Genomic DNA, 13,186 nt, shown 5'->3' with positions numbered 1-13,186 from the left:
CACACACGCACACACACACGCACACACACACAGGAGAGATGCTGTTTGCAACATGCTGGATTTAATTCTTCTGAGAGCACTGATTGAATTTCAGTGATGACAACTATTTTTCCTGCCCTGTACAAATGCATAAAGCTAAACATGTTAAAATGGTTCTCTTAATTTATCGTTGATAAATCAAAGGTTTGTCACCTACAGTGGTTGTTTATAGAACTTAAATTCTCTCATCACTCAGCCTATGTTTATTATGAAACACTATTGTGTTGCTTTGTTTAATTAATTAAAAAAAAAAATGTAACAATAAAAATGTCTGTTTAACCAAAAAAAAAATGAATTATGAGAAATAACTGAACAATTTCTCTTCCATTAAGTGTTCAACATTGCTATCACCTCCAGTACTAGCGACACAAGCACAAAACGCTTAGCATCTCATTTCTACAATACGTCTGTAGGAAGACTAACGCATTGCAGTAGGAAATACGTAGCGTCTAACCTGTCATTAGCATAAATGCTGTTTTCTGCTGTTATCTTGTGGGTGAGTAACGCATTGCCACGTTTAACGCAAATGGCTACTTTTACTATTTCTGTGTGCCTTAGTTGTTGCCGCAGTGAATTAAACCTTTTTGATTAGTTTAAAACTGATTTGTGATCTGGTGTGTGATTTCTGATTTTTCTAGCAATAAACATTATTAAATGAAACGGACAATTAATGAAATAATGTATTAACAATACATTAACAAACAAAACATCATCATCATTAAGAAAAAACATGGTAAAACGGCTGTACATTTTTTAAAATTAAATTAAAATAATAAATAAATTATTAATTAATACAATTAAAATCATTAACTATTAATAAAATGATATATTTCAGTAATTTTAAATATATATTTATAAAATATATTTGACAAAATATCAATAAATATACAGTTAAATGTATTTTTGTATGTGTTATAATGTTTGAAGTGAGCATTTGTCAGTTTCTGTATCTCAGCAGGTGTTGATTCTGTAAATATCCTGGAGTGCTTCCTCTCTCTGAAATCTTTAATGTCTCCTCTATGATGTGTGACTATTTTTGCCTCTGGCACTCTGTGTGTGTGTGTGTGTGTGTGTGTATGTCTCTATATGGAGGAGGAGGAGTCCGTTTCAGCACTGACGTTCTTTTGATATATATGGTAAAAATTAGAAATGCCTCCTCTGATTTGTCACTGAAGTTGTTTGTTGGTTTCCTCTGTTCTGTCTAATAAGGTAATGATGAGCATGATTGGAAAGTTTTAGGGCTCTTCTCTTTAGGGGGCTCTTTAGAGGAGAAACTTCTGAGCTGATGAAATAGTGTGTGTCCTGCTGCATGAAGGAGATGATGAGGAGTCTGAAGATGATGTTTCTGCTAAAACTCGTCACCGCTGGTAGGTTTATACTTTCAGTAGATTTAAACCATCCTAATTCAACTGCTTATCTGCAATAAGATGCAGCACCTGACTGCTGTCTAATTGCCACGTTATTTATATTTTGTGCATTTTTAAAGTTATTTCTTAAAGTTTTACTTTCTTCTTTTTCCTCTGTCATTCTCATTCTGTTTTCCAATTGTGCTTTTCTTTCTTTCTCTCAGTCTGTCATACATCTGTTGCACAAAAAGACAGTGTGAATGTGAGGTTAGTCGGTGGTCACAGTCGCTGTGCTGGTAGAGTGGAGGTTCTTCATAGAGGTCAGTGGGGAACAGTGTGTGATGAGGAATGGGATTTGGCTGATGCTGCAGTGGTGTGTAGAGAGCTGGACTGTGGAGAACCTGTAGATGCTCTGGGTGATGCTCATTTTGGACCAGGATCAGGACCAGTCTGGATGAGTTATGTTGTGTGTACTGGATCAGAATCTACACTGAAGAACTGTGGCTCAACAGGTTGGGGTAAAAGCAGCTGTGATCATTCTAAAGATGCTGGAGTCAGATGCTCAGGTAAACTGCTCCACACCTCACCATAATAATACATCCCCAAAAGTATGGGGTCAGTAAGGTGATTTTATTTTATTTTAGTCTTTTATTTGAGTCTTGTGTGTGCAAGGCCTGAATTTATTGTTACAGTAAAATCTGTAATTATTTGAATTATTATTATTATTATTACAATTTAAAATATATTTTCTGTTTTATTATAATTTACAGTGTTTATAATTTATTGTTATTATGATTTATTCCATGGCTGCAGTCTTCATTGACACATGTTCCTTTTGAATTCATTCTAACCTCTTAAGACCCGGCAAAACATTTTAGGAAAAATTTTGTATTTTTTGATGTCATTACATTGTTTGGAGCATTAAAAAAAATGTAAACAAAAAAATAATTAAAAAATGGTATTTCATTCATAAGTTATGCTATGTCCTTGGTAGAGGACATCGTGACTCAATTTCTTAAAAAAAAATAATTTAAATTTTCTTTCCCTATTCATTTGTTGTGTCTCCCAAAATGCGTAATAAACATGATTTTAGTCCCGGTGTCCTCATATGAGGACATGTATGAAATCAACCTCCTGTTTCGTAACAGAAAGTCATATTTTGATTTGAAACCCCATAACATTTTCCTGAGATGTTGATTTATGACACACAGTTTAAAAATTTGTCCGATTTAAATGACAATTACAAAATATTATCATATTTCCATAAGAGTGTCACTAAATTAATATCAGACATTTTTGAAGACCAAGGAGAGGGAGTGGTCATAGTGAAACATCCAAACATTTAGTATCTCTGAAAAGCCCTGAATGTTCTCTGTACAGGACATCCAGACTAAAAACTGTGGCATGTATAGTCTCAGAGAAATTCACTAAAATATAATGTCCTCATATAAGGATGCAGGGTCTCAGGAGGCTAATATGTCAATCTTTTAATTTTTTTTTAAAGATTCTAGTTGGATTTTAAAATACAAATATTAAATGTTTAGTGTTTTTGTTTCCTATAAATAATTTAAATTGTCTGTGTTCTTTCAGGCTTTTCCTTTTTTTTAAAATGTTGTTTATAGGTTTAAGATTCTAGTTGGTGGTTGTTAGTAGATGTATTACTTTTACATTTGTTGTGGCTAGTAGATGTATTACTTTTATACATTAAGTGTACAAAAGGGATTTTATTTTCCCCAGTAAAGTATTTAAATTGTCTGTGTTCTTTCAGATGTCAGACTGGTTGGAGGTTCTCGCTGCTCTGGGAGATTAGAGATACTTCATGATCAGACGTGGATGTCAGTGTGTGACACTACCTTTGACCAGCAGGATGCAGAGGTTGTGTGTAGAGAGCTGGACTGTGGGGCTCATGTACAGGTGCTGGGAACAGCTACTTTTGACAAAGGAGACGCTCAGATGTGGACACAAGAGATTCAGTGCAGAGGAAATGAGTCTCAGATTCACCTCTGTCCAACATCACCATCACACAAACACAACTGTTCACATGAAAACAGTGTTGGACTGATGTGTGCAGGTTGGAACTAATTTCTTCTTCAGATTTAAATCCCCAGATTGAAAATTTGATGTTAGCTAAATACCATTTTCCCCTCTCATGATGTGATCCGTTCACATTATGAGACTGTCAATTTTTTTGTTCTCTCTGTTCAATATACAGACAGTGTGAATGTGAGGTTGGTTGGTGGTCACAGTCGCTGTGCTGGTAGAGTGGAGGTTCTTCATAGAGGTCAGTGGGGAACAGTGTGTGATGAAGACTGGGATATGGCTGATGCTGCAGTGGTGTGTAGAGAGCTGGACTGTGGAGAACCTGTAGATGCTCTGGGTGATGCTCATTTTGGACCAGGATCAGGACCAATCTGGATGAGTTTTGTCTTATGTACTGGAACAGAGTCCACATTGAAGAACTGTGGCTCAACAGGATGGGATAAAAACAACTGTGATCATAATGGGGATGCTGGAGTCATCTGCTCAGGTAAACTGCTCAAGTCCTCAACATAATAACATCACCAGAAATTGTCCTCCACCAACTCCATAAAAAGTTTGGAGGTATTTTTTTTTTCAGGATTCTTTGATGAACATAAAAAAATGTTTTTTTTAACTGAAGTCTGTTGTAACATCATAATTTTTGATAAATTTGCTGAAAAAAAAATCTGACCACAAACTTTTGAATAGTATACACAAAAATCACAAACTTATCTCACTCAAGTGTATGCTAACTAAATAAATAAATAAGAATATACCTACGGTATGCATGATACCTTTGTTTAACATTTACGTCTACTGTTTTTTTTTTCCAATCTTTTTTTTCAGATATTCTGAGAACAATACAAATATATAAAATGTGTAGTGTTTTCCATGTGAAATGTGATCTTAGGAATTTATAAAATATTGTTTTATACACCAAGGTTTTTTTGTTTTTGTTTTTTATATCAATTCATTGTTTTTGCTTTCAGATGTCAGGCTACTTGGAGGTTCTCGCTGCTCTGGGAGGTTAGAAATACTTCATAATCAGACGTGGATGTCAGTGTGTGACGCTGCCTTTGACCAGCAGGATGCAGAGGTTGTGTGTAGAGAGCTGGACTGTGGGGCTCCTGTACAGGTGCTGGGAGCAGCTGCTTTTGGCAAAGGAGACGCTCAGATGTGGACACAAGAGATTCAGTGCAGAGGAAATGAGTCTCAGATTCACCTCTGTGCAGCATCACCATCAGACAAACACAGCTGTTCTCATGAATACAGTGTTGAACTGGTGTGTGCAGGTTGGAGCTAATTTCTTTTCTAGATTCAAATCCCCTGACTGAAAATTTAATGTTACCAAAATGTTTTTCCCTCTCATAATATGATTCATTCATCTAATTTTTCATCCCGATTTTCTATTTTCCTCACTGTCTCTTCATTTCTCATTCTCTCTGTTCAATATTCAGACCGTGTGAATGTGAGGTTGGTTGATGGTAACAGTCGCTGTGCTGGTCGAGTGGAGGTTCTTCATAGAGGTCAGTGGGGAACAGTGTGTGATGATTACTGGGATTTGGCTGATGCTGCAGTGGTGTGTAGAGAGCTGGACTGTGGAGAACCTGTAGATGCTCTGGGTGATGCTCATTTTGGACCAGGAACAGGACCAATCTGGATAAGTTATGTTGTGTGCACTGGATCAGAGTCTACACTGAAAAACTGTGGCACAACAGGATGGAGTAAAAGCGACTGTGATCATAATGAAGATGCTGGAGTCAGGTGCTCAGGTAAACTGCTCCATACAGTACCTCACCTTAATCACTAAAATGATCTCTACTAAAATAATTTAGTTTGATATACACACAAACACAAACTATTTGGCAAAAAATTGTCTCTGTTACTTGAATAAACCCGCTTAGTTTCTCTATGGTTCTCAACATCGGTCTTGGGGACCCACTGCTCTGTACATTATGTGTGTCTCTCTTATCTGTCACACTCACTTCAGTTGATGGAGTGTCTCAATCAGCTGATGATCTGAATTAGATGCATTAAATAAGGAAGAAATGTAAAATGTGCAGAGCAGTGGGTCCCCAGGACCAGTGTTGAGAACCAATACTCTACACCTTCAAGAAACACCTACAGGCAAGAAGGCTGAACACTGTTTTTTTTTTACTGTATGTACTTGCTCAATAATTGATTTTTGTATTTAAAAAATCATATTGTGGCTTTTAAAAAAATTATTTCTCAATATTGTTTATAGGTTTCAGATTCTAGTTGGTGGTTGTTAAAAAACAAATAGGCTAGTGGATATATTACTTTTATCCATCAAGTGTACAAAAGGGATTTTATTTTCCCCAGTAAATTATTTAAATGATCTGTGTTCTTTTAGAAGTCAGACTGGTTGGAGGTTCTCGCTACTCTGGGAGGTTAGAGATACTTCATGATCAGACGTGGATGTCAGTGTGTGACGCTGCCTTTGACCAGCAGGATGCAGAGGTTGTGTGTAGAGAGCTGGAATGTGGGGCTCCTGTACAGGTGCTGGGAGCAGCTGCTTTTGACAAAGGAGACACTCAGATGTGGACACAAGAGATTCAGTGCAGAGGAAATGAATCTCAGATTCACCTCTGTCCAACATCACCATCACATAAAAACAATTGTTCACAGGACAACAATGTTAGACTAGTGTGTGCTGGTAAGAGCTGGATTAAGAGAGAGAGAAAGAGAGAGACACTTATGTATGTATACAACACAGTGGTCCATTATTTTAAATATGACAAATTTGCACGCTCTCTCTCTCTTTCTTTCTCTCTCTCTGTTACCCTTTCTCAGATGCAATGAATGTGCGGGTTGTTGGTGGTAACAGTCGCTGTGCTGGTAGAGTGGAGGTTCTTCATAGAGGTCAGTGGGGAACAGTGTGTGATGATGACTGGGATTTGGCTGATGCTGCAGTGGTGTGTAGAGAGCTGGACTGTGGAGAACCTGTAGATGCTCTGGGTGATGCTCATTTTGGACCAGGATCAGGACCAATCTGGATGAGTGCTTTATGTTCTGGAATGGAATCTACATTGAAGAACTGTAGATCAGCAGGATGGGGTATGCACACATGTACTCATAATGGTGATGCTGGAGTCATCTGCTCAGGTGAATGACATAGTATACTGTTTACTGTGATAAATGACATAAAATGACACAAAACTGTAAATGTGATGTGATATTCATGTTGTATTTTTCATATGCTCAACAGATACACTCCAAATAACTGTGATTTGTCTCTTTTGTATCATTTATTAAATATAATATAAACAGATCATAAACATTCCAGACTTATTGATGGACCTCACCTGTGCTCTGGGAGATTAGAGGTGATTCATGTGAATGCCTGGAATTCAGTGTGTGATGCTGCCTTTGACCAGCAGGATGCAGAGGTTGTGTGTAGAGAGCTGGACTGTGGGGCTCCTGTACAGGTGCTGGGAGCAGCTGCTTTTGCCAAAGGAGATGTTCGAATGTGGACACAAGAGATTCAGTGCAGAGGAAATGAATCTTATATTTCTTTCTGTCCAACATCATCTCTCAAACACAACTGTACCCATGAGAATGCCATTGGGCTGTTATGTTCTGGTAATGGAGCTGTAGTTTTCCACTTACTGTGATAATCACAAAGTTTTTTTTCTTTTTCTTTTTCCTTTTTTTGTAAAAAAAAAAAAAAAACTTTATTTTTTAAAATAAACATTGTTTTTCATTAAGGTTACACCGATCTCAGACTGGTAAATGGACCAGAATCCTGTTCTGGTCGAGTTGAACATCAGTATCTCAGTAAATGGGCCACAGTGTGTGATGCATGCTGGGATATGAGAGCTGCCAGTGTCCTCTGTAGACAGCTGAATTGTGGGATTGCTGTGTCTGTTGTGGGATCAGACTGGTTTGGAGAGGGAAGTGATGAAATCTGGGCTGATGTGTTTGATTGTGACGGGAATGAAACAAAACTCTCAGAATGTTCCATCTCTTCATGGAGTCGAGCTGAATGTTCTCATAAACTAGATGTTGGAGTCATCTGCTCTGGTAAACTTATTTAATCAAGACTAATAACATTATGCTAATTGTGAAAAAAAAACTCTCTAGGCTTATATTAGGCATAAACTATTTAATTGTTCTTTAACTACAATACTTTGTTCTACCAGTTCAAAAACACATCACATCTTCTCTTCAGATTCATCTCTGGCTCTTCATGATGGTCTGGTGCGGTTGTCTGGAGAGAGGCAGTGTGAGGGGGTGCTGGAAGTTTTCATCCATCGGGTCTGGAGGAGAGTTTTGCTGGACTCCTGGAGTCTCATTGAATCCTCTGTGGTCTGCAGACAGCTGGGCTGTGGCTCTGTGCTGAACTTCTACGGCTCCTCTTCATCCAGTCCTGAACACAGTCATGAGTGTGTGACGGGGTTCCAGTGCTCTGGGAGTGAAGCTCATCTGGGGAACTGCAGCTCTCCACAAACTCTCAACTGCAGCTCCACACAACAGCTGTCAATCACCTGCCTTGGTGAGAACAACAACATCAGGACAGATTCTTCAGTTGTTCGTGATCAATAATGTGTTTTTCTTTCTCTGAATATCAGGTCGCGGGTCCATCAGGCTGGTGGGTTCTGGGGGAGACTGTGCAGGGAGGCTGGAGGTTTTTCACAGCGGCTCATGGGGGACAGTGTGTGATGACTCCTGGGATATTAAAGATGCTCATGTGGTGTGCAGACAGCTGCAGTGTGGAGTGGCCCTCAGTAACCAGCAGGTACCAGCCTGGTTTGGTCCTGGTTCTGGACCCATATGGCTGGATGAGGTGGAGTGTGAGGGGAATGAGACGTCCCTGTGGAGCTGCTCTTCTCCAGGCTGGGGAAAACATGACTGTCAGCACAAGGAGGACGTAGGAGTCGTGTGCTCAGGTAAACAGTAAACAATCATTTAAATAATAAAATTTTAATAACCCATAAATTGCTCTCATTATTAGCAATATCCATTGTGTTTGCATTATACACATTAAGAACAGGGTTGAAAAATGTTCTTATGCATTTTTAAAAGAATTCCGAAAGTGATTCCATTGAGGGTTCATTCCATTGAGAGTGTAGATGGAATACAGTACTAAAACACTGCTGCTGACTATTCATTACGGAACACAGATGAAAATGTTAATCCGATTCTCAAATTAATGACTCTAATGAGTCAGTTCTTTTTAGTTAATAAAAGACAAGCATTTTACAATTGCAAATTGTAAAATTTAGATCTATTTATTATTGAAATGGTTATATCGTTTGGCAGTGAAATACAATTTCTTTCCCCCCCAAAATATTTATTTTTTAAAAGCTCTAAAAGAACAGTTTTTTATTTATTTTTATTTTTATTAATTAATTCCCTTTCCTTTCTATCTAGAGTTTAAAGAGATCAGGTTAACTGAGGGCTGTGAAGGGAATGTGGAGGTTTTCTACAATGGATCCTGGGGTAATGTGTGTTACAACCAGATGGACAGAGACACAGCGAGTCTGATCTGTCAAGAGCTGAACTGTGGAAGATCTGGCAGTGAACCCAGATATTCAGTGGGACTGAAGTCTCATAACTGGCTGGATTATTTTAAATGTCGACGACATGATTCCACTTTATGGCAGTGTCCATCTTCATCCTGGGGACAGAATGACTGTCATAACGAGGTGGCCAAGATCACTTGCTCAGGTAAATTTTTAAACCATTTAAACGCAGTGATATTTCTGTAAATATAAAGGTTACATGAAACACTGAATAAATGATTTAAAATTATTTTCATGAAACTGTGATCATGTTATAATCTCAGCAGAGGAAAGTCAAGAGTCTCTGCGGAGTCGTCTGACATGTTCAGCATCTCCTTACCAGAGAAAGTGTTCAAGTAAGTTTATTTGACAACAAATTGGTTTAAATATTTATAAATTTTTCCACATATAAATCTGACTAGCTGACATGTCTTTGAAAAGAATAGTAATGTGTTCCATTCTTCGTACTGTGACAGCCCTTGACCAAAGACTATAGAATACCTTTGACTCTGTAAACCACAAAGAATAAACTTCACCAATCAGAAAAATTGCCAGTCATTTGTTTAGCATTTTTAGGTTGCTAACATTGATTACAGCATATTTACTATATGTGCAGTTAAACTTCCTTCTCTCTGTGTTTTTTGTTGTAAATACAATACATTACAATATTTATTTATAAAGCACATTTAAAAACAACCGAGATTGACCAAAGTGCTGTACAGAATAGAGTAAAAAAAACAAGACTACAAAATTTAAAACACAACAATACTAAAACAATAATCATACGGGTGTTGACAGGCCAAATTATTGAGGGCTTTATAAACAAATAATAGAATTTTTAAAATCAGTTCTGTATTTGATAGGGTACCGGTGCAATGTCGATAAAATAGGAGTTGCTGGCTCATTCTTGCGGGTCCCAGAGAGAAGTCTAGCAGCTGACTTTTGCACTAAGTTGTTACAAAAGTATGAATCACCGTTTTGAAGTTACTCTGTGATAAAAAAGGGTTTCATTTTAGAAAGTTGACAAAGATGAAAAAAAGCATGATTTTACAACAGTACTGATCTGTTTGTCAAAATCTAAGTTATGATCAAACAGAACTCCCAGATTTCTAGTGCACTGACTTTCATATGGGGCCAGATGGTCATGGTCAACATCTAGCACACAATATTCCTTAGGCCCAAATTGAATTATTTTGATTTTATTTTCATTTAAATTTAGAAAATTAATTGATTGCCAAAGCTTAATTTCTTCGAAACAGGCCAAAAGTGGTTGAAAACCATTTTTATGCTTTAAGGGAAAATACTTATTTTACATTATTTAATATAGTATCATCAGCATATAGATGAAAGGAAACTCTATATCTGTTAAAAATGGAAGGCATAATTAGCATATACAGGGTAAACAACACTGGCCCAAGGATTGATGCAAAGTGTACACTGAATTAGACAGATGGGATCTTAATGTTGTGATCTTCTCAACAACAACAACAAAAAAACTTCCCAAAGTTGTCACAGAGAGAAGTAGAGGGCTCTAGAATAGAATGCACAGAGGGATTTAAAACAGTAAATAATACAGAAAAGAACTTGAGGTTTATGACAATGCTGTGCTGAAGCTGGTCCGTGCTGTTTGATATGTGTTTTAGACCATGTTCCTCTCAGACTGAGTGGAGGGGAGGGCCGGTGCTCTGGGAGGCTGGAGGTGTATCATAACGCTGTGTGGGGCTCAGTCTGTGATGATCAGTGGGACATCAGCGATGCTCAGGTGGTCTGCAGGCAGCTGGGTTGTGGAGCAGCACTGAGGGCTGATGGGAATTCAGTCTTTGGTGCTGGTGAAGGTGTTGTGTGGATGAACAAAGTTGAGTGCAGAGGGAATGAGATTCACCTGTGGGACTGTCCTCTCTCCCTGAAAATCCACACTGACTGCTCCCACAAAGAGCATGCTGGACTCACCTGTGCAGGTCACAGCAAAATACTGAGGAATAATAATCAATTCATAATTTTAAAGTGTAAAACATTTGTATATTCAAGACATTTGCATGAACTGTAATCAGTATTTTTTACATTGCCAGATTTGTCAGTGTCCACTACTCCTGCCACAACAACATCAGCTTCTCCTCCAGTTTCTCCTCCAGTGCGCTCAACATCAGTCACTCCTCCACAAACTCCTCCAGCAGCGTCTCTCTCCGTCCCCCCAGTGCTTGTGATTGTACTGGGAGTTGTGCTCTTACTGCTCTTAGTGCCACTGCTTATACTGATTCAGCAGAACAGAGTGATGAGGAGAGGTAGGAGAGATCCAGAGACTGTCATATTGTGTCTTATTCAGTGTGTGATCAGTCCTGTGTTGTGAACTGACAGCAGGTTTGTCTTTCTACACTCACAGCTCTCTCTGACTGGTACACAGGACTTCACAGGACTCAGTCTCAGACTGAGCCAGTATATGAGGAAATTTATCACAGACACAATCAATTTACTCATAGAGGTGAGGCATCATGAGAAAACGTAATTGTAAGTGCGTACTGATTCAAAGGGTTCCTACAGTGTTTACTTCTCCTCGATTACTAGCACATTACTGATTACCCTTACAATGTTAAAGTCAGCTTGGCACCTCATGCTTATAGAAGGATCAAGTTGTTGATCTTAACTTTCAAAACAGCTTGCAAAGTTGAATCCTACAAAGATGACATTAAAAAAAAACATGTTTCTGATTGTTCTGCCTTGCTTTAATAGGGAGTCTCATCTCTGAAGACACTGATGAGCTTCTCTCAGGTTAGAGAGGTGATTTACAAACTCAGTAAATAAATGTAAACTGTGAAAACTGTAAACTGTGTTTTATATATATATATATATATATATATATATATATGCATACATACTATTTTGATTTTGAAGAGAGGGTGAATGAGATCACACCAGGATTGTATGAGGATATCTTCACTGGTGGACCAATACCAGATCGTGAGACAGGTGCTGATGCTCTTCTGTACTTTAGTTGTATTTCTCTCTCTAATTCTGCAATGTGCATATTAATATATAAAGTACATTCAAGTTTGTTTTGAGTGTGATAACAATGATTTCATGTTAAATTTGTAGGAGACACACCAGAAGGATATTATGATGTCATTACTAGTGGACAGAACTATGGTACTGAAAAAGGTGATTTTATTTTTGGATAATTTTTCTCATGGATGTTTACACCCTACTTCTTTAAGGTGAAGGCCAGTTCAGATTTTAAAAAAATTCATTTTATCAGCTTAATGTTACATTTAAGAGCTTATAATGTATGTGTGTGTGTGTGTCTGTGTCTGTGTAGTGGACACACCAGAGAATTATGATGATGTCATCATTAATGGACAATGCTCTCAATGTGCAAAAGGTGAGTCACAAAAAATATTTTCAATAAACTACGTTTGTTTCAATGATATATTGAATGTTTTTATACCGTTAATGAATTATTGTGGCTATATCAGGTGTAATCTAATAATCTGTCATGAGGGGACAGGGACCTATGACATGATACACATTCAAGGTGTATTAAAAATTAAAATGATTTTTGTACATGTGTAAAGAAGGAGATCAGGAGGAGTATGATGATGTGTGGAGTATCACTGAAGATGTGAGAAACCTGTTAGGTAACCTTTTTGGCTTATGATTCCAACATTTATTTTAAATATTATGAATAAAATTGCCTGTCAAAAGTTCGGTCACACTTCATTCTTTATTAGCGCCTTTTTTAAGACACAAAAACTTTGAAGTAATTCTATTAGTAATTTGCTGATTTAAGTGAAATTAACTCAGTTTGGAATACTGATGCAATCATAACATTAAACAAGTTTTTTTTTCTTAAATGCAGGCTATGATGATGTGGGGGAGGAGTCAAATTATGAGGGAGGGGCCGTATGACTCAATGGCCACACCTACTGCCTCTGTTTATTTCATCAAGTTTTTTTTTTTTTAAAGAGTTGCTTTTGATTCTCTTAATATTCTGTAATATGCTACTTAAATATGGTCATGAACACAAATCTAGATTAACAGAACTACTGTTAACATTATAAATTCTAGTTGACATATCAAGGTTATGGATCAGGATTAGGGTTAAGTATTTCTATGCTTGATCATTTGTGGTTTGATTTCCTCTTTTCTTAAAGTTTTTTTGTTCCTTTCAAATAGCTGAAATATAGGAGAGTCTTCCATTGACATGACTTGCACAAATATGTTTCTGAACATTTGTTGAATATATGTTAGTACGGTGACGCATTG

At 37.5% G+C, this 13,186-nt stretch overlaps 1 pseudogene; it reads left to right on the top strand.

The window, feature by feature from the left end:
• The first annotated feature begins 1,360 nt into the window (after positions 1-1,360).
• Positions 1,361-11,422, top strand: LOC107745016 (scavenger receptor cysteine-rich type 1 protein M130-like; annotated as a pseudogene).
• Positions 11,423-13,186: the final 1,764 nt, after the last annotated feature.

This window comes from Sinocyclocheilus rhinocerous, unplaced genomic scaffold, assembly GCF_001515625.1.
Source record: "Sinocyclocheilus rhinocerous isolate Xijiao unplaced genomic scaffold, SAMN03320098_v1.1 scaffold2032, whole genome shotgun sequence".
Classification (NCBI taxonomy): domain Eukaryota; kingdom Metazoa; phylum Chordata; class Actinopteri; order Cypriniformes; family Cyprinidae; genus Sinocyclocheilus; species Sinocyclocheilus rhinocerous.
This window is presented reverse-complemented; position numbering and strand designations above follow the sequence as displayed.